Source organism: Bos indicus x Bos taurus, chromosome X (assembly GCF_003369695.1).
Source record: "Bos indicus x Bos taurus breed Angus x Brahman F1 hybrid chromosome X, Bos_hybrid_MaternalHap_v2.0, whole genome shotgun sequence".
Lineage (NCBI taxonomy): Eukaryota > Metazoa > Chordata > Mammalia > Artiodactyla > Bovidae > Bos > Bos indicus x Bos taurus.
The window spans coordinates 34,006,087-34,028,046 of NC_040105.1; the positions used below are offsets into that span (position 1 = coordinate 34,006,087).

At 37.0% G+C, this 21,960-nt stretch overlaps 1 pseudogene; it reads right to left on the reverse strand.

The window, feature by feature from the left end:
• Window positions 1–610: 610 nt before the first annotated feature.
• Window positions 611–4,528, reverse strand: LOC113888010 (annotated as a pseudogene).
• Window positions 4,529–21,960: the final 17,432 nt, after the last annotated feature.

Below are 21,960 nucleotides of genomic sequence, written 5' to 3' on the forward strand. Positions count from 1 at the left end.
TATTGGTGTTTTTCTTTCTGGCTTACTTCACTCTGTATAATAGGCTCCAGTTTCATCCACCTCATTAGAGCTGATTCAAATGTATTCATTTTAATGGCTGAGTAATACTCCATTGTGTATATGTACCACAGATTTCTTATCCATTCGTCTGCTGATGGACATCTAGGTTGCTTCCATGTCCTGGCTATTATAAACAGTGATGCGATGAACACTGGGGTACATGTGTCTCTTTCAATTCTGGTTTCCTCAGTATGTATGCCCAGCAGTGGGATTGCTGGGTCGTATGGCAGTTCTATTTCCAGTATTTTAAGGAATCTCCACACTGTTCTCCATAGTGGCTGTACTAGTTTGCATTCCCACCAACAGTGTAAGAGGGTTCCCTTTTCTCCACACCTTCTCCAGCATTTATTGCTTGTAGACTTTTGGATAGCAGCCATTCTGACTGGCAAGGGGGGCGGTCCTCTACTATAATGTCCATTTAAATGTGGGAAATTAGTAATATGAAGTTAGAATGTATAGATTTACTTACTTTTGTAGAAATGTTCTTTTCTGTCAACTTTATATTTCCGTTTTTTGTTTAAGAGCTTGGTGGGGAACAGCTTGAGACCAGTCAGTTATCATATTCAGCATGGAAATGCTGAATAGGCACAGAGGGCGCTGCCTGCCCTGAGACTAATCTGCAACCTTGACTTTAGTAGCAGTAAACTCTGGAACTCGATAGGTTCATTCACCTTCAAGTTCCTCCTCAGTCACAGCCTTTCCAGCAGCGGCCCACTCTTTTCAATCTCCTCAGGATCTCTGTGGAAGTAGAGGTTAGGCGCAACCTCCTGTGAGTTCACGCAGGGAAACATGCTGTGCATGCGCAGAATCTCCGGGTCCAGCAGCCACTGCGTCAGCCCCAACTGAAGATGTTCCCTTGTTGCTGAATGGGGCGGCAATGTCTACATAGCCTAGAGGAGAATCTGTGTTACATAAAACAATAGTAGACAAGTTAACTTAAGACGCCTCTGGGAGAGGCAGATGGTCAGTCCTGGGATCTGTAACTACGAGAAGTTGAGGCTCCTGGAAAGCTGCCTGGATCTGGTTAGTGAAGTTTCCAGAACTGAAGTGGCCAGCAATAGAGGTGGCCTGAGTATCAGCTACAGATTTCAGTGCGTCCCACTGGCCAGTATTCCTGAAGGAGAAGATGCCAATATCAGATGGATTTTTCAGTGGCAACCATGGCATGAGCTGCTGGCAGAAACTTCTCCCAGGGTCTTTCACACTTAAGATGTAGATGCCACCACTTTCCTTTTTGTAGATATAATGTTCCATTTGAAAGTCAAGGTTGGTGCCACCTGAGTAGGTTCCTGTGGCAAGGAATTTAGGTACAGTCTCCTCCTTCATGTGCACTACCGCCAGGCAAGGGCTTCAAACATTGTGAATGCTGGCCTTTCTGACAGAAACTGAAGATAATACCGTTTGGACTCCTTTGCATAGTGTGGAAAGGTAGAATTTATTTTTCTCCTTGTAAGATAAACAAAATACATGTGTTTTTAGATCTCCACTGAAATGCCCTAAAAGCTGTGACAATCCAGTAGAAAATGCAAACCTACCACCAAGATATAGTTTCCAAATATTATTTTCCACTTACAAAAATTACCAGGGTTTCTTAAAATATATCTGTTATCAGAAATATTCAAGGTGAGCCTGATCATCTTATCACTTCTGAAATCCTGTACCTAGACTTCCTCATAGACCATGAAAGGACACAAGAGACAACTTGAAGGGATTCTCATTAGCCAAACATAGGACCATTTGAGCTTCAAATAGAATGAATATTGAAATACAGCAAATCTAATGAGTTGGCCAAAAAATGTGTTCAGGCTTTTCCAAATGATGGTATGAGAAAACTCAAATGAACTTTTTTGCCAACCCAGCATTAAAATTGATAATTATACTTAATATCCTACTTATTCTTAATCCCTCATTTTTCATCTGTTGAGATCCTACTTAGGCAACCAGCTCATTATTCAAGGAAATTCATACTTAAGGTAAAATAATCAATAGGAATTGCATAGCAGGACTTATAAAATATTCACACTGAATCAATTGGACATCTAGATTTAACTGTTATGTGAAATTTTGAAAATGGGGGGATAAATGAGAATTTCAAAATCAATATAAATAGAATAGTATATGAACAATAGGATAAACCAAATATAGAAGTTAGGAGATAATAAATGTAAGATCTGGAAATTTTTGCAATTCAAGACAAATGAAAAATAGAATCAGCAAGACAAAAGTTGATTATTTTAAAAAGATAACACACAAATGTTGGCAAAATTAAGAAGAATAGCAGTACATATAAACAATATGAGGGAAGAAAAAGGAGAAAAGACATAAGTAGAGGTAATACTCAGATTACCTAGAGAGAACAAGAAAAACTTTATCATAAGAACCTTGAATATTTAGACAAAATATTCAGTTTACTAGAAACTGAGTTTTAATAATTGACTCAACAACATTGTCTTTTAACAAATACATTGAATCAGTATTTTAAAATGTAAAATAACAAATACCAGGCCTAAGGTTTTCAGGAAAATTCTGTCAATTACAAAGAGAAGATAAATATAATCTTAAAAACACATTTCCAGAGAAGAGAGAGGGAAAAAATAAATTACTCCACAATTCACTTAATGATGCAAATATAACCTCAACATCAAAATCTGACCATAGCAGGCTAACAAAAAGAAATTAGACACAAAAGCACTTATTAACATAAAGATCTTAGACAAAATGTTAATAAATTTATCCCAGCAGTATGTAAGAAGCATAATCTCGGACTCTTTTGTTGACTATGATAGCTACTCCATTTCTTCTAAGAGATTCTTGCCCACAGTAGTAGATATAATGGTCATCTGAGTTAAATTCACCCATTCCAGTCCATTTTAGTTCGCTGATTCCTAAAATGTCTATGTTCACTCTTGCCATCTCCTGTTAGACCACTTCCAATTTGCCTTGATTCATGGACCTAACATTCCAGGTTCCTATGCAATATTGCTCTTTACAGCATCGGACTTTACTTCCATCACCTGTCACATCCAGAATTGGATGTTATTTTTGCTTTGGCTCCATCTCTTCATTCTTTCTGGAATTATTTCTGCACTGATCTCCAGTAGCATATTGGGCATCTACTGACCTGGAGAGTTCATCTTTTAGTGTCCTATCTTTTTGCCTTTTCATACTGCTCATGGGATTCTCAAGGCAAGAATACTGAAGTGGTTTGCCATTCCCTTCTCCAGTGGACCACGTTTTGTCAGAACTCTCCACCATGACCTGTCTGTCTTGGGTGGCCCTACACAGCATGGCTCATAGTTTCATTGAATTAGATAAGGCTGTGGTCCAGGTGATCAGATTGGTTAGTTTTCTGTGATTATGGTTTTCATTCTGTCTTCCCTCTGATGGAGGAGGATAATAGGCTTCCTGATGAGAGAGACTGACTGAAGGGGAAATTGGGTCTTGTTCTGATGGGCAGGGCCATGCTCAGTAAATCTTTAATCCAATTTTCTGTTGATGGACTCATTGGAAAAGACCCTGATGCTGAGAAAGATTGAAGGAGGGAGGATAAATGTATGACAGAGGATGAGATTGTTGGATGGCATCACTGACTCAAAGAACATGAGTTTGAGTAAACTCTGGGAGTTGGTGTTGGACAGCGAGGCCTGGCGTGCTACAGTCCATGGGGTCACAAACAGTCAGAAACAACTGAGCGACTAAACTGAACTAAATAAGCATAATACATCATGACCAGTGGGCTGTTTAGAACTTTTCAAGATCAAGTTGTGTTTGCCTAACAGTACACTTAACTGTCATGTTGAGAAGAGACTGGCATGTGAGAAGAGGCAGAAGGTGGGAAATAGTTAGGAGCAGTGTTGCCAGATAAAATTTTGATTGGTTAAATCTGGCAACTCTAGCTAAGAGGTTATTGAAGTAATTGAAATGAGATATGTTGTTGGCTTATACCAGGATGGTGGCAAGGCAGATGGTGTGCAGTGATCAGATTCTGGAAAAATTTTAATGTTAAATTCAATAGGTTTTGATAGTCTGGATATGGATTATTTTCCATCTTTCTATCATCACTTGCCCAGCACTATGCTAGGCCATTATCGTCCTTTACTGCAGTTCTGAAACAGCCTCCTAATTGCTCTGTTGCCCCAGTCCTGTCCTTCTACAGTTCCAATTTCCAATTTAAATAGTATTTTGAAAAATAGAAATCTGATTATTCACTAAGTCCCTTCAATGACTAACTTTTCCCTTTTGGATGTCTGACTCCTAGAAATCAATAACTATCACTCCAAAAGGCTATCACTTCCACTATGCAATCTCCACCTTCTGTCTGGCTGAGTCCTATTCATTCATTCTCCAGTTCTTAACCTAAATGTGGTGTTCTCAAGAAGACCATCACTCAGACAGGTTTTTCTCCATTGCCATTGGTTCCCATAGAATTCTGGTTTCTCCTACCTTCAGGATGAATGCTACCATTCATCAAGCTACATTATAATATTTATTTAACTGGATGTTTTATCAACTGTTTTGTAATTTGGAGAAGAGGGAATTGTAAGTATTTTACTTTTATCATATCCTTAGAACTTGAAGAATGTTTGACACAGTACATAGTAAATAAATATTTCAGATGAATTGTTAATAAATTACCTAATTAAGTACTTGCATTTCATATTTGCACAAGGATTATTAAGATCTCCAAGAAAACAAATGGTATGCTTCATAACAGCACGCCAAATGGTGTTCATTATTATATTTGCTAAAAATAACTTCATAGAATGAGTTTTTCTTTTACTTAAAGCATAAATTTATATATATGTCTTGCTGTTGCTAAGTTGTGTTTGATTCTTTATGACCCCATAGATTGTAGTCCACCAAGTTCCTCTGTCCATGGGATTTCCCAGGCAAGACCGATGTCTCCAGCATTGGCAGGCAGATTCTTTACCACTGAGCCACCAGGGAAGCCCCAATATATATATATATATATAATATATATATACATATATATATTATATATATATACACACATCAGTTCAGTTCAGTCATTCAGTCGTGTCCAACTCTTTGTGACTCCATGAATTGCAGCATGCCAGGCCTCCGTGTTCATCATCAGCTCCCAGAGTTCACTCAAACTCATGTCCATCGAGTCAGTGATGCCATCCAGCCATCTCATCCTCTGTCGTCCCCTTATCCTCCTGCCCCGAATCCCTCCCAGCATCAGAGTCTTTTCCAATGAGTCAACTCTTCCCATGAGGTGGCCAAAGTACTGGAGTTTCAGCTTGAGCATCATTCCTTCCAAAGAACACCCAGGACTGATCTCTTTTAGAATGGACTGGTTGGGTCTCCTTGCAGTCCAAGGGACTCTCAAGAGTCTTCTCCAACACCACAGTTCAAAAGCGTCAATTCTTCGGTGCTCACCTTTCTTCACAGTCCAACTCTCACATCCATACATGACTACTGGAAAAACCATAGCCTTCATTAGATAGACCTTTGTTGGCAAAGTAATGTCTCTGCTTTTCAATATGCTATCTAGGTTGGTCATAACTTTCCTCCCAAGGAGTAAGCGTCTTTTAATTTCATGGCTGCAATCAACATCTGCAGTGATTTTGGAGCCCAAAAAAGTAAAGTCTGACACTGTTTCCACTGTTTCACCAACTATTTCCCATTAAGTGATGGGACCAGATGCCATGATCTTCGTTTTCTGAATGTTGAGCTTTAAGCCAACTTTTTCACTCTCCACTTTCACTTTCATCACAAGGCTTTTTAATTCCTCTTCACTTTCTGCCATAAGGGAGGTGTCAGCTGCATATCTGATACTTCTCCCAGCAATCTTGATTCCAGCTTGTGCTTCTTCCAGCCCAGCATTTCTCATGATGTACTCTGCATAGAAGTTAAATAAGCAGGGTGACAATATACAGCCTTGATGCACTCCTTTTCCTACTTGGAACCAGTCTGTTGTTCCATGTTCAGTTCTAACTGTTGCTTCCTGACCTGCATATAGGTTTCTCAAGAGGCTGGTCAGGTGGTCTGGTATGCCCATCTCTTTCAGAATTTTCCACAGTTTATTGTGATCCACACAGTCAAAGGCTTTGGCATAGTCAATAAAGCAGAAATAGATGTTTTCCTGGAACTCTCTTCCTTTTTCCATGATCCAGAAGATGTTGGCCATTTGATCTCTCGTTCCTCTGCCTTTTCTAAAACCAGCTTGAACATCTGGAAGTTCACGGTTCACATATTGCTGAAGCCTGGCTTGGAGAATTTTGAGCATTACTTTACTAGTGTGTGAGATGAGTGCAATTGTGCGGTAGTTTGAGCATTCTTTGGCATTGCCTTTCTTTAGGACTGGAATGAAAACTGACTTTTTCCAGTCCTGTGGCCACTGCTGAGTTTTCCAAATTTGCTGGCATATTGAGTGCAGCACTTTAACAGCATCATCTTTTAGAATTTGAAATAGCTCATCTGGAATTCCATCACCTCCACTAGCTTTGATCGTAATGATGCTTTCTAAGGCCCACTTGACTTCACATTCCAGGATGTCTGGCTCTAGGTGAGTGACCACACCATACTGATTATCTGGGTCATGAAGCTCTTTTTGTACAGTTCTTCTGTGTGTTCTTGCCACCTCTTCTTAATATCTTCTGCTTCTGTTAGGTCCATACCATTTCTGTCCTTTATCAAGCCCATCTTTGTATGAAATGTTCCCTTGGTATCTCTAATTTTCTTGAAGAGATGTCTAGTCTTTCCCATTCTGTTGTTTTCCTCTATTTCTTTGCATTGATTGCTGAGGAAGGCTTTCTTATCTCTCCTTGTTATTCTTTGGAACTCTGCATTCAAATGGGAATATCTTTCCTTTTTTCCTTTGCTTTTCGCTTCTCTTCTTTTCACAGCTATTTGTAAGACCTCCTCAGACAGCCATATTGCTTTTTTGCATTTCTTTTCCATGGATTTGGTCTTGATTCCTGTCTCCTGTAAAATGTCATGAACCTCCGTCCATAGTTCACCAGGCATTCTGTCTATCAGATCTAGTCCCTTAAATCTATTTCTCACTTCCACTGTATAATCATAAGGGATTTGATTTAGGTTCATACCTGAATGGTCTAGTGGTTTTCCCTACTTTCTTCAATTTAAGTCTGAATTTGGCAATATTAGATGCCCTAAATAACAAAGCGGATTTTGTGCAAACTGCATTTTTTCTTTGATGACCTTATGTCCCTTTAAGGCTAATATCCTTAGCAACTGGATCATGTCTTACTGTGGAGAGGCTTAAGAAGGTGAGCAAGAAAGCAAATCATCCATACATTGCAACAAAGTAGAGATTTTAGGGAAATTTATGTTATCCAGATCAGCCTTCAGTATTTGCTAGAAATAAGGACTCTCAGTAAAACCCTGAGGCATTACTGTCAGGTGAATTGTTTTTCTTCTCACATGAAGGCAAAAAGATATTGACTAGTTTCATCTACTGGGATACTAAAGAATGTACTGCATAAATAGATTATAGTAAAGAATTTATTTCTGGTGGGAATGGATGGTAGTAAAACCAAAGTTAATAACAACAGGATTAGAAACAATAGAATGTCAAGTGATAATAGTGTTTATTGCTTGGGGGCCCAGATTGAACCTGCACCCTGTTATGGACCCTGACACTCTAAGTTCCCTTTGGTTGGGCCAGTCCATTTAATTAGAAATGCATATGAAAAAGGGCCATGGTTTTTAAACATAAAAGCTAGCATTGGGGAGAAGGTTTCAAGATATTTAGATAACTAGGGTTCCCTTCTCAGATCTTTTTCCTCTAGAGTAAAGGTCAGTCTTCAAACAGCTCAATTTACACAGCTTTCAAGCTGATCCCAGCCAGTCTTAAGGAGACAGTCCTGTTCTGGAGGACATGGCATTTTTTTATCCACTCTCCAGAGGACAGCCCATCCAAAGAAAGAGGCCAAAGGGCTGAAAAACTGGCACAGTTTTATTCAAAGCAGACCCTTCCCAAAGGAATTGGGGCAAAGGCATTTTCAGCCAGCTTTGATTGAAATGGTTTGATCTTAAGAGCGAATTATCAAACAAATACTTGCATACAGAACAAACCCTTAACCAGAAACGTTTAAATAGATCACAAATAAAGCCTAGAGATCATGAAACACAAAGAGAACATGAGCTATGATCCAGGAGAAAGACATACATTCAAACTCCAGGGTCAGTGAGAAAATCAATGAGTGACACTGGACTCAGTTTTGGGTATTTCACCTTGTGCTCACCAGGCCAAGAACCACTAGCTGTCTTCTCTGGTCCCCATATGGGCCATTAAAATGTTGACCTGAAATCAATAAGTTGCCAGATATTTCTCCAGTGAAGAAGGATTAGCAGAGATCAGGATCAGCAGAGAACTACAATTTGGTGTCTACAACAATGATGAGCCACAGTAAAGTCACCCTGCAGGTAAAGAAGAACACTTTTACAGAGAGGAAAAGGAAGTTGAGAGAGGGCTGTAGTAAATGAAGGGTCCAGAGCTTTTCATTGGTTGAGTCCTTGCCAGGAAAAAGAGGACTCTCTTTTTCCTATTGGTCTCTGTTATCCATGCAGCATGTGAAAGCTCCCTCTCTGGTCACCCTACTCTTTTCAACTGAGGTTTCTCTTTATTAATTTTTTTACATAACTATTACTAAAAATAAATAAATAAATAAATAAGAATACTCATTTAAAATATTTGGTTCTGAACTATGAGACTTCATTGGAAATTAGATTCCATTTTTAAATGTTTCATTTCCATTTATAAAAGCATAATATTCTAAATTGAGGGTCAGAGATCTGAAAGAAAAAGTGAGTTCTTAAATATTCATCAGTCAATAGAGCATTAAAACAACATAAGCAATATTCCAAACAAATAACTACTATTAAGATTTTCCCATCAGTTTGTTTAGTCCAATATAATTAATTTTGGTTCCCCTGGATCTCAAATCAGCAGTTTGTTTTCAAGAAGGCATCTCATTATGAAATAAAAATGTCCTGGAAAGCTTGAGTCAATCCTCTGGTATAGTTGAAAAGGATTCTAAGTGATACACGCTTAATAATCTTCAGGTATCTTTTCTGTCTTATTTGAGGTACCAGTTAAGATAGCTGGTAGAGACATGAAAACTGACTTTGTTGAAAACATGAGTTCCAACCATTGAGTATTTAAGTAAGAACTACAGGAAAGCAAAGTTCACCTATCTATGAGAGTAAATGGCTGTTGTTAATTTATTACAGTAATCATTAATACCAAAATGGAAAAGAGCCATTGGAGTGTACAGCACGTAACTATTTCATAAAATTTTCAACTCTCTTCCCTTGGGGGTAAGAATAAGACATTATGAATAATGAGCATATTGACAAATACACCTACATTTTAATATTAAAAGCATTTTACATCTGCAAAATTAACCTAGGTAAGAATGAGCTCCTCCCATTTTATCATTATTATTCTCATTTATCTCTTATAATAATATTAAGCTAATTAATAAATAGGGAAAGGATCAAATAACCCCAAATATTCATTTTATCTTAATAAGAAGAAATCTTTGTGATTTGCTTGGATGCACTGGGAAATATCAAAGATACTTCCAGGTGCAAAGATATTTTAATTTTTTAAAATTAAGAATCTGATCCTGAGAAGACAAAATCAAAATAGTTATCAAAGGAGATCTGAGTACTTGATTAAGATGGAATGATGGGCACCTGTGAAACAATATTTGCCTATTTAATCAAAGTGACAATATTATATTTTAAAATAAGTATAAGAAAAGTTTATGTGGTTGTAAGAAATTTTAGCTCTTTCAAAAATGTCCTGTTATTTTTTTTAACCTATCATAGACATTAGCAAACCATGACTGATTGATCTAGCCATGAATTCATGGGTATAGTTTATAAGCTAATAATAGTTTTTATATATTTTAATGTTTAAAAATTAAAATAGGAATAACATTTTGTGACATGTTAAAGTTATATGACATTCCAATGTTCATGAATGAAGTTTTATTGAACATGGCCACACTTAATCATTTATTTGCTTATTTATGGCTGCTTTCCCACTGCAATGATAGAGTAGTTGTGACAAATCTTACAGTCCTTCTAATCTGCCAAGCCTAAAATATTTATCATCTGGCCCTTTACAGAAAAAAAAATTGCTTATTCCTGTTATAGAGATCAATAAGTTCAACACAGAGCAGTGAAATTTTTTCTGGTTGAGATACTGAATCTGTTGCTTTCTGAGTAGATTACATAAAGAGTAACCTTTTTACTACTCCTTGTTAATACTAAAAACTCAAGATCAATTTTCATTTTAACAAAGAGAAAACCAAATAAGATTCAGGAGCTCCTTTCTTAACAAATCATCTTGCTAGTAAGCCCATCAACATTTAGCAAAATTTGTCAAAATGTTAATACATTTCAATGCCTCTTTTCACTCTATTATCTGCAGTTATTATAAGTGAAGACTAGATTTTTTCCCTGCAAAAATCTGCAACTTTCTATGTCTATCCAGGTTATGTCTTTTACCAATCATTCACTTTTTGAAACAGACACTTTATTTTACAAACTACTCTCATTTTTTTAAATAAAACACCTCCCATTCATTACCTTGTACACGCAGTTGTACTTTTCTGCTACTGTTAATTTAGTACAGTCTCAGTTACCCACAGTAACTATATCCTTAACTAACATGACTAACTTCTTTTTCACAAAGAAAACATCTATCATCAAACAAGTAGCAGATGAACAAAGCTCATGAGTCTATGTAAGAATCTTGGAAATCATGGTCGGACATGTATACTACTTTGTATATAACGACCTTGTGTGCATGCTCAGACACTAAGTCATGTCTGACTCTCTATAACCCCGTGGACTGCAGCCCGCCAGGCTCCTCAGTCCATGGAATTTTCCAAGCAAGAATACTGGAGTGGGTTGCCATTTCCTCCTCTAAGGGATCTTCCAGACCCAGGGATCAAACCCACATCTCCAATGCCTCCTGCATTGGCAGGTGGATTCTTTACCTCTGAGCCACCTAGGAATCCCAAATTATGAACACATAGTTTTCAGTTTTTCACAATCCTATTCAGTGTATAGAACTAAATTTATTTATCTGATCAACAAGCCAATATAAAAAGTTTATGAAGCTCAGAATCACTAGTCTATTTATGAAAAAACAAACCTAAATATAATAAAAAATAAAATTCATTGATTGTGTTATATTTAACACATAAAAATTAGAAAAAAGTCATATAAGTGTTCTGAAACTAGTCTAAGTTGTAAAAAGATTCACCTTGAATATATGAACTTGGGTTTCTGTATAAATATGCCCAAAATTTCTGTAAGAAAAGTTTTTCTTTTTCTCTTAAAAGGCTAGCACATGCTAAGTTTTATTTCCTTTTTTTCCTTTGTAGATGTTTAGAACTGCTAGATATAGAGAAGCATTTATAAATCTCTATGAATTCATTAAAATAAAGCTCCAATAATTTTTAAGACTATATAATTGAATCATTAATACACTCCAGAGATAGGAAAAGATGTCAAATCACAAAAAGCTTTTCTCAATTATACACTCCAGCACTGTGAGAGCTTACAGTTTCATTTACCTCAGCAATAAGTCAAAAATAAACATAGAAACATTAAAAAGTACCTCTTTAGATAGTAGAAGACTTTTTTGTGCTATGCTAAGTTGCTACATGGTGGCTTTTGTGACAGCAAGACTCAGAAAGCAATTATTGAAACTTCTTTTATAAATTCCTTGGAGTAGAACAAGCAGATGTAAAGAGGCCCCCATTCCTGGGTCCTGCAGGACTGCGGGCTGAAGAGCCAAAACACTGGTTGCATGCAGCTCAAAAAGAATCAGAGAACATCCTTTGAGAAACACCCTTACACTGGGCATTGAAGGCTGACTGAGAAGCAGCACCTATATATAATCTTTTATTCTGTAATTACTGTGGAATTCCCATTGGTTTCCATTTTCATTCCACTGATCCTTCCTTAGCTTCTCTGAGAGGTTACTTCTGCCTTACTTCTGGTATACCAGTTATTAAAAACAAAAGCCATAGTAAGTATAGCTGAAATGGAGAAGTGCAATGGACTTCTCTACCAGAAAAGACTGCAGACCTAAAAGAGAAGATAGTGCTCACACATACTTGCTTATACGCGCTAATGAGGATTGTGAAAAGGAAATGACTCTTGATCAATCCAAGACTAATCCAGAATCAAGACTTTTAATCAAATGCTGCCTTTCATGTGATATTCAAAGACGGGTGATACCAGATTATTTCTCAAGAATGATTGGCTTCAAGAATAGGGGAAAAGGCAGTTTATTAAACTTATCTCTAGACTGATTTTCCAAGTCATTTGTGACGCTGTTACTAAAAGGTAAGAAACTAAGAAATCTTTTGTTTAGATTTCATAGCTACTTTGTCTTAGGAAATTATTTACCTTCTCATCAATTTCATAATATTTATTAATAAAAATCTTTGATTACAAATTTAAGAATTATGACACAATATTTTACGTGTACTCTAAAGCAAAGATTCATGGTTGGCCTGGAAATAGAATTTAAGGTTAACTACTATTAACTCTACACAGAGCAGCTGTTACATAAATGAACTTTTTTTTTCCTTATGCAGAATATAGGTACATACATATTCTATAGGTAGTAGTCAATAAGTTGACTGGATGGTGTACAATTTATCTCTTTTCAGTAGTAAATAACTAACAGAATAATAATGAAAGAAATGATAAAGCATATTAAACATACTCACTGAAATGTTATCTCATATTTTGCCTTACATAACACTTTTGTTGATTTCCTCTAATTAAGCCTACATAATTTTATTACAGAGCTTTTACCATCATATTTGGCAACACATGGGGAATGTCATATATTACATTATTTTAAGGTCACCTAAAAAAAGAAATATAAGCCAGAAATATTTAGCATTGAATAAGTGAATATTTTTTGCTCATCATTAGGATCTGGTTGCAAAAGTCAGTTTGAGTTCTAGTATTACAAATGATTTCTTCATGTAAGGTCTGAATAAGCTGAACAATAGTAAGAAGAAAAATAATAAGTTATTTTGTTTTTCTAAAAAAATTAAAATTATCATTTTGTTCCTACCTCTGGGATAAATAAGGCAATGAAAATCTGGAATTAAAATTTAATGAAATAAGCTAATGAAGAGCAACTTTTATGGCTATGTAAGGTGCCTAATTATAAATCCAACAAAAGATGTGTGAAACATGTGTGAGGAATGTTATAAACATTTACTGAAAGACCTAGGCAAATTAAGTTAATGGTCAAGAAGATTCAATGCCAAATATTCAATTGTCCAAAATGCAATTCAGATGAGTATCCCAAAAGTGTCTTTCATAGATCCCAAGATCTTGACCCTGGGGTAATTAAAAATAAAATGTATAAGAAATGGCAAAGGGAATAGCCTAGCCAGTCCTGTAAAAGAAACAGAAAAGTTGGATTGAGGGCACATATTCTGCCATAAAACATGCAGTACTAAATCAATACTAATTTAAAAGTGCTGTACTAACATATATGATATTGTCCTATTTTACAAATTTTGGGAAGGGTAGTATCACAGGTGTTTATTACCATGTTTTATAATATATATGATGATGTTGCTGCTGCTAAGTCGCTTCAGTCGTGTCCAATTCTGTGCAACCCCAAAGACGGCAGCCCACCAGGCTCCCCAGTCCCTGGGATTCTCCAGGCAAGAACACTGAAGTGGGTTGCCATTTCCTTCTCCAATGCATGAAAATGAAAGTGAAGTTGCTCAGTCGTGTCCGACTCTTCGCGACCCCATGGACTGCAGCCTACCAGGCTCCTCCGTCCATGGGGTTTTCCAGGCAAGAGTACTGGAGTGGGGTGCCATTGCCTTCTCTGATATATATGATGTTACATATAATCTTTTCTATGGTGTATTATTTATCTATTGCTGTACATTATCCTAAACCTGGTTGGATAGAAATTTAGGAGCAGCTTAGTAGTATGGATCTGGCTTAGGGTCTCTCAGGAGGTTCAGTCAGATGTCAGCCAAGGCTGCCTTCATCTTCAGAATATACTGAATGGAGAATTCCCTGGTTATCCAGTGATTAGAACTTGGCACTTTCACTGCCATGACCTGGGTTCAATCCCTGGTCTGGGAACTAAGATCCTGCAAGTAAGCTGAACAGGCACCAAAAAAAAAAAAAAATTACTGACTGATGCTAGAGAATCTGTTTTCACTTTCATGGCTAGTGCTGGCTATTGCCAAGAGAATTCAGTTCTTCTACAGTGTACCTATTCATGGACTGCCTGAGTTTTCTCATCATGTATTAGCTGGCTTCTCCCAGAAGTGATCCAAACGAAAGCAAGGTAGAAACTGCAATGCATTTTATGACCTAGCTTTGGAAGTTACATACCATCAGGTACCTATTAAATATGTGAAGAAACTATTCAAGGGCATAAATATCCAAAATGTGGGTCACAGTATATCTCATACATTACATTTAAAAAATTTATAGAGAAAAAATATCTTTCCTGAGAAATATAAGGAAGACCAACTAATGTTTCATATATATGATATCCCCAATTATATTATGAACACCCTGAAAGAATGGAACTTGTACAATTACTATAGAGCCATAACTTCAATGGGGTGGGTTGCCATTTCCTCCACTAGGAGTCTTCCTGACCCAGGGATTTCATCCACATCTCCTGCAGCTCCTGCATTGGCAGGCAGATTCTTTAACACTGAGCCAACTGGGAAGTCCAATATAATAATTCAAAAATGCGTTTAATATTCCTAGCCTACCAAACATCATAGCTTAGCCTAACCTAACTTCAACATGCTCAGAATACTATTCAGAGTAGTATAACAAAAATCAATCAGTCAAAAATATCATAAATAAATTTAACAAAATGTCTCTTTGATCTATAGGATTCAGTGAATCCAGTGAGGCTTTGAATTACAGTTCAAAACTAAGCCAGTATGAGGTGATGTGGGTTGCAATAACTGCTGTTCAATGCATTCAAATGGGCCCTTAGTGGGTAAGAAATAGTTAATTCTATTTTGAAAATGAGTCAATAGTTAGCGGAGTGTAGTTCACATGCAGTGAGACAATCTAGCTTTGTGAGTATAGCAGGTTTGAAGAATTCTAACTTACTGAAATAGTTATGTGAGGGGAAACTAATACCAATACCTTCCATGCTGAATTTTTTAAAGCAATTATGTGTATAGTATTCAGGTGAGGATTACTTTGTAAAGCTGTATTTTTTAAAGGTAAGATCTGGGAGAATTTCTAAGGAAGATGAAGTGTTAGGATATGTATCCATTCTTTCTATGTATATTAGCTCACTTCTGAAGTGATTTAATTTCTTGTAGGTAATATGCCTTTAAGCAACATTTCCAGTGCTTACTTTCCTGCTCATAGACTAAACCCAGCATCAGCCATTTGATTTTATTGAGATCCAATTTTGTTTTAATTGAAATATATTATGTAAAAAGTTAATAATCCATTGAAGTTGCAATTTACTAAATGGTACCCTGGTGACTTGACGAGTCAACATAGCTTCCCAAAGTATCTAATATACCACAAGGGAGTATTTTATTACCCTGATGAAATCAATTTGAGTAGGTGTATAAAATTCTAGATACTGTTTGCTTATGTAGTCTAATCAGTTTCTTGTAAAACTTTCTTTAATAAAGAAGTGAATTAAAATTCATGACATTAAAGTAAAATTAGACATTTCTACCAATTTTTAAAATGGGAAAGCAATATACATATACATGAAAGTATATAATATATATATAATATATTATAAAGAAGAAAAATATTTTGTCTTTGTCTCCATTTCCTGGCAGAGCCCCCACAACCCTTAGAGTTTTCTAACTGATAAGAGTGATAGGAATATATTTTGTTCTAGTCAGGTGATTCCTGGCAGGCCCCTAAATAGTTTTAGGGTGGAAATGGTCCCAGAAAGATTGAACCCTGATTAAAAACTTGGAATTTCCATTCTCACTCCCCACCTTCAAGAGAGTGGAGAAGGACTAGATATTGAGCTAATCACTGATGCTTATGTAGTGAATCTTCCATGAACCCCCTAAATAACAGTTCTGAGAACTTAGGAAATGAAGAACACATCCACATGCTAGGAAATGGCACACTCCAACTCCGTGGAACAGAGGTTCCTGTACTCAGGACTCTTCCTGGCCTTGCCCAATGTACCTCCGATCTGACTGTTATTTATCCTTTATTACAAATTATAATAGTAAGTATAATTTTTCTTGAGTTATGTGAAACATTCTACCAAATTTTCAAACTTGAGGGGAGTTGTGAAAAAAACCCAGCTTAGGAGCCAAGTTGGACAAGTGTGGATAACTTGGATACTTGTGACTGGAATCTTAAGTGAGGGCAGTCTTGTGGGACTGAGCCCTTACCTATGGAGTTTGATACTAACACCAGTTAGTCAGTGTCAGAATTGAATTCTCATCATCTGGTTGTTCTATATCTATATCTACCTATATCCATAAAAGCATTAAAAGATTTTAAAGCATGTAGACCTATAACTTACAACTCAAAAGTTTGGATTTGAGATTTAGTGTTCCTAAAATTGGGCTTCCCTTGTGGCTCAGCTGGTAAAGAATCCACCTGCAATGTGGGAGACCTGGGTTTGATCCCTGGGTTGAGAAGATCCCCTGGAAAAGGGAAAGACTACCCACTCCAGTATTCTGGCCTAGAGAATTCCATGGACTATATAGTCTATGGTGTTGCAAAGAGTCAGACACGACTGAGCAAAGTTCACAGACAGGTTCCTAAAATTTATACTAAAATCATCAAATTGTCTGTACTCAAATGCAGCTAATCAAGATGTCTTGTCTTGGGATGAAACAGAATCAGAACATTAGCACTGGAAGGTTCCTAGAAGGGTGTATAAAGTAACATGACTGTTTCACAGATGAGGTACTGAAATTGAAATGGTTAAGTAACTTGTTCAACTTCATATAGCTAGAATCATCAAAACTAGAACTAGAACTGAATTAACTCTAAATCTAGAGTTATTTTTTTTCACCATTCTGTATTACTTTCCATTAAGATGTACAATATATTATAGGATAGTAGAGGTTTCATTACTTAATAATCAGTTAAAAATAAACAGAATATCCCAATTGATGTGTAAAATTAACAATCTTTCTGTCAAGATGATAGACCGAGTATACATTCTTTTCTCCTTTTCTTCCTAAAACCCAATAAAATGACAGCAAAGGAATGAAAAACTTTTTAAAAACCAAAGCAACAGGGCAAATGGAATAAAAGGGACTTCTATGAGTTTATTTCAAGATAGAATGCCTTCTATCTTGGGCTAATGAAGCAAGGTAGAGGGAGCAAAAGTCTATAATATTGCATGGAAGATGGTGTAGCCAAAAAGAAATCTGATCTCCCAATCAAAACTTGAAATAATAAACTTCAAAAAGTGAAAAATTTTTTTAACCTATACATGATACAGTATCAACATTTGAAATGCCAAAAATATCAATTCACAGAAAGATGAAAAAATTCAGTCTTCCTTTACTGCTTTCAGCCTCTGATATGGAGTATGGAAAAATAAGTTAGGCAGATATACACACACAAAAGCTCTTGAGTACCAAAAATAGTGAATTGAAATTGGTATAGAGTATTGACTACCTCAGAAAAGGAGTAATTGCTCTCTCAGTCCATTCAGTTAGATTCAAAAAGGCATAGAGTAGACATAGAAAGAATTAACTAAGAATAATACAACTGAGGAGAGTAATTTCTTTGCAATGAGGTAGATGCAACAATCTCATTAAGATAATTCTTGTCACTAGATGGTTCTGTAAAGATTTACTTACTCTTCGTTTCATTTTTAATTAACGAAAACCAATATTAGTTCTTGCCCCTGTGTTAAACAATACTGAAACGAGGCATACTTTCTTGCCCTATGTAAAATTGCACTGATACCAAGGAAAAGTACCTTAGCTCTTGCACCAAGAAATACCCACTCCTCAAAGGTAAAACTAAAACTCAACTAAAAACCTTTTTTTTTAATCAAGACTAAGCTTACTTATCAAGAGTATTTCAAGCCCTTGCTTCACTGTACCTATCAATTGAAAGCTATTATATTATAAATTCTGCCCACTCTGAGCCAGTTCTCCACATTACAAAGCCTACCTTAAAGTCATCCATCCCAAGCCATAAAACCCTGTAAGTTATATTTTCCTAATCTCCCCCATTTTGAGACATCACTAACCCTCTGACAAGATGTTCTCCTTCACTGCAGTAAATGTAATACATTTAGACTTGCTTGAACAACAGGTATTTCTGGTGGTTTTTTGAGTTGATCCTTGATGGAATGCTCAACCAAAATCTTCTGACATGTTACCAGTCACTGAAGAAATGTTTGTTTTGTGCCTGGCATATGCTAGGGATGCTAGTGGGATTTGAAAATCTTGATCATAAATATGATCTCTCAATCTCATATGAGGTACATCCTAGAATCAATCATTTTCAAACATGGGGATCTTATTAATCAAGTGTTATTCTGCTTTATTATTATTATTATTATTATGGACATGACTCTGACTTAGAGGTATAATTTAGAACTTAGAAATAACTGACCAGATATTAGAGGAAGTTTGGGAAATTTGGTCAGCTTGAAGTTTATCAGTTTATCAAACGAAATCCATTTGCTTTTCTCCAAATCAAAACATAATGATACTAATTTAGACCAGGAGGGCATATAATTTTTGTAGTCATGGAGATTTATTTCTGCTGATTCATCCAGTTCAGTCTGGCTTACCATGCTGAGATGATTAGCTAAATTTCCAATGTAGCCTGAGACCATAGAACAGAACATATTCCATTGTTCCATAACAGATAATTTAATCTCATTACTATTAAGTTTCAACCAACTAGTCAAATCTCCCTAGGGTAAGTTTACATTTGAGGCCTGAGTCCATGAATTTTCACTGTAGTTCCAGAAATAGTCTAGCCTCACAGGAATACTTCAAAACACAGCTAATATGATCGGAGTGATTAAAAAAAAAAAAAAAAGATAACCTTCTCCCCTATACTGATGATAATGTGCCCCAACACTAGAAAGGATAACCAGACCTCAAGTTTAGTTTTGAAATTCTTCCTGTGGCTTATCCTACACAGAATAAGTAAACTAAATAGCTGCTTTAAAAGTACAACTACATGTGACTCTAACTGTATTCTAAAGAAATTAATGCTTGTTTTAAAGCACTGAAGCCCCTTGAAGCTGTTTTTGTCCCTCTCCTTGCCAAAAACAAAAGACAAAGAATTGGCTAAAGGAGAATATGGTGTGACCACTCACCTAGAGCCAGAAATCCCGGAATGTGAAGTCAAGTGGGCCTTAGAAAGCATCACTAGGAACAAAGCTAGTGGAGGTGATGGAATTCCAGTTGAGCTATTTCAAATCCTGAAAGATGATGCTGTGAAAGTGCTGCACTCAGTATGCCAGCAAATTTGGAGAACTCAGCAGTGGCCACAAGTCTGGAAAAGGTCAGTTTTCCTTCCAATCCCAAAGAAAGGCAATGCCAAAGAATGCTCAAACTACCATCCAATTGCACTCATCTCATACGCTAGTGAAGTAATGCTCAAAATTCTCCAAGCCAGGCTTCAGCAATATGTGAACCATGAACTTGCAGATGTTCAAGCTGGTTTTAGAAAAGGCAGAGGAACTAGAGATCAAATTGCCAACATCCGCTGGATTATCAAAAAAGCAAGAGAGTTCCAGAAAAACATCTATTTCTGCTTTATTGACTATGCCAAAGCCTTTGACTGTGTGGATCACAAGAAACTATGGAAAATTCTGAAAGAGATGGGAATACCAGACCACCTGACCTGCCTCTTGAGAAACCTATATGCAAGTCAGGAAGCAACAATTAGAACTGGACATGGAACAACAGACTGGTTCCAAATAGGAAAAGGAGTACATCAAGGCTGTATATTGTCACCCTGCTTATTTAACTTATATGCAGAGTACATCATGAGAAACGCTGGGCTGGAAGAAGCACAAGCTGGAATCAAGATTGCCAGGAGAAATATCAATAACCTCAGATATGCAGATGACACCACCCTTATGGCAGAAAGTGAAGAGGAACTAAAAAGCCTCTTGATGAAAGTGAAAGAGGACAGTGAAAAGGTTGGCTTAAACCTCAACATTCAGAAAACGAAGATCATGGCATCTAGTCCCATCACTTCATGGGAAATAGATGGGGAAACAGTGTCAGACTTTCTTTTGGGGGGCTCCAAAATTACTGCAGATGGTGATTGCAGCCATGAAATTAAAAGACGCTTACTCCTTGGAAGGAAAGTTATGACCAACCTAGATAGCATATTCAAAAGCAGAGACATTACTTTGCCAACAAATGTCCGTCTAGTCAAGGCTATGATTTTTCCAGTGGTCACATATGGATGTGAACGTTGGACTGGGAAGAAAGGTGAGCGTTGAAGAATTGATGCTTTTGAACTGTGGTGTTGGAGAAGACTCTTGAGAGTCCCTTGGACTGCAAGGAGATCCAACCAGTCCATCCTAAAGGAGATCAGTTCTGGGTGTTCATTGGAAGGACTGATGCTAAAGCTGAAACTGCAGTACTTTGGCCACCTCATGAGGACAGTTGACTCATTGGAAAAGACTCTGATGCTGGGAGGGATTGGGGCCAGGAGGAGAAGGGGACGACAGAGGATGAGATGGCTGATGGCATCACCAACTCGATGGATATGAGTCTGAGTGAACTCCGGGAGTTGGTGATGGACAGGGAGGCCTGGCCTGCTGCAATTCATGGGGTCGCAAAGAGTTGGATATGACTGAGCGACTGAACTGAACTGAACTGAAAGGAGAAGAGGGCAGCCGAGGATGAGATGGTTGGTTAGCATCTCCAACTCAATGGACACGAACTGAGCAAACTCCGGAAGAATAGTGGAGGACAGGGAGCCTGGATTATTGCAGTCTATGGGGTTGCAAAGAGTTGGGCACAACTTAGCAGACTAAACAACAACAAAATATATGGGATAGGAGATGGAGTAGGAAGGGAGGTTACTTGAATAAGTCTTCTTTGGAAACTCCCATATCATTCTCTGAAGAAGGCTATGTAAATATCCTGGATGAGTTCAATATTTGTGTAATTATTTATTTGTAATTATTTGTGTAAAAACTAGACTATTCAGGTATGACCTAAGTCAAACCCCTTATGATTATACAGTGGAAGTGAGAAATAGATTCAAGGGATTAGATCTGATAGACAGAGTGCCTGATGAACTATGGATGGAGCTTCATGACATTGTACAGGAGACAGGGATCAAGACCATCCCCAAGAATAAGAAATGAAAAAAAGCAAAATGGCTGTCTGAGGAGGCCTTACAAATTGCTGTGAAAAGAAGAGAAGTGAAAGGCAAAGGAGAAAAGGAAAGATATACCAATTTGGATGCAGAGTTCCAAGGAATAGCAAGAAGAGATAAGAAAGCCTTCCTCAGTGATCAGTGCAAAGAAATAGAGGGAAACAATAGAATGGGAAAGACTAGAGATCTCTTCAAGAAAATCAGAGATACTAAGGGAAAATTTCATGCAAAGATGGGTTCAATAAAGGACAGAAATGGTATGGACCTAACAGAAGCAGAAGATATTAGGAAGAGGTGGCAAGAATACACAGAACTACACAAAAAAGATCTTCATGACCCAGATAATCACGATGGTGTGATCACTCACCTAGAGCCAGACATCCTGAAATATGAAGTCAAATGGGCCTTAGAAATCACTACGAACAAAGCTAAGGAGGTGATAGAATTCCAGTTGAGCTATTTCAAATTCTAAAAAATGGTGCTGTGAAAGTGGTGTACTCAATATGTCAACAAATTTGGAAAACTCAGCAGAGGCCA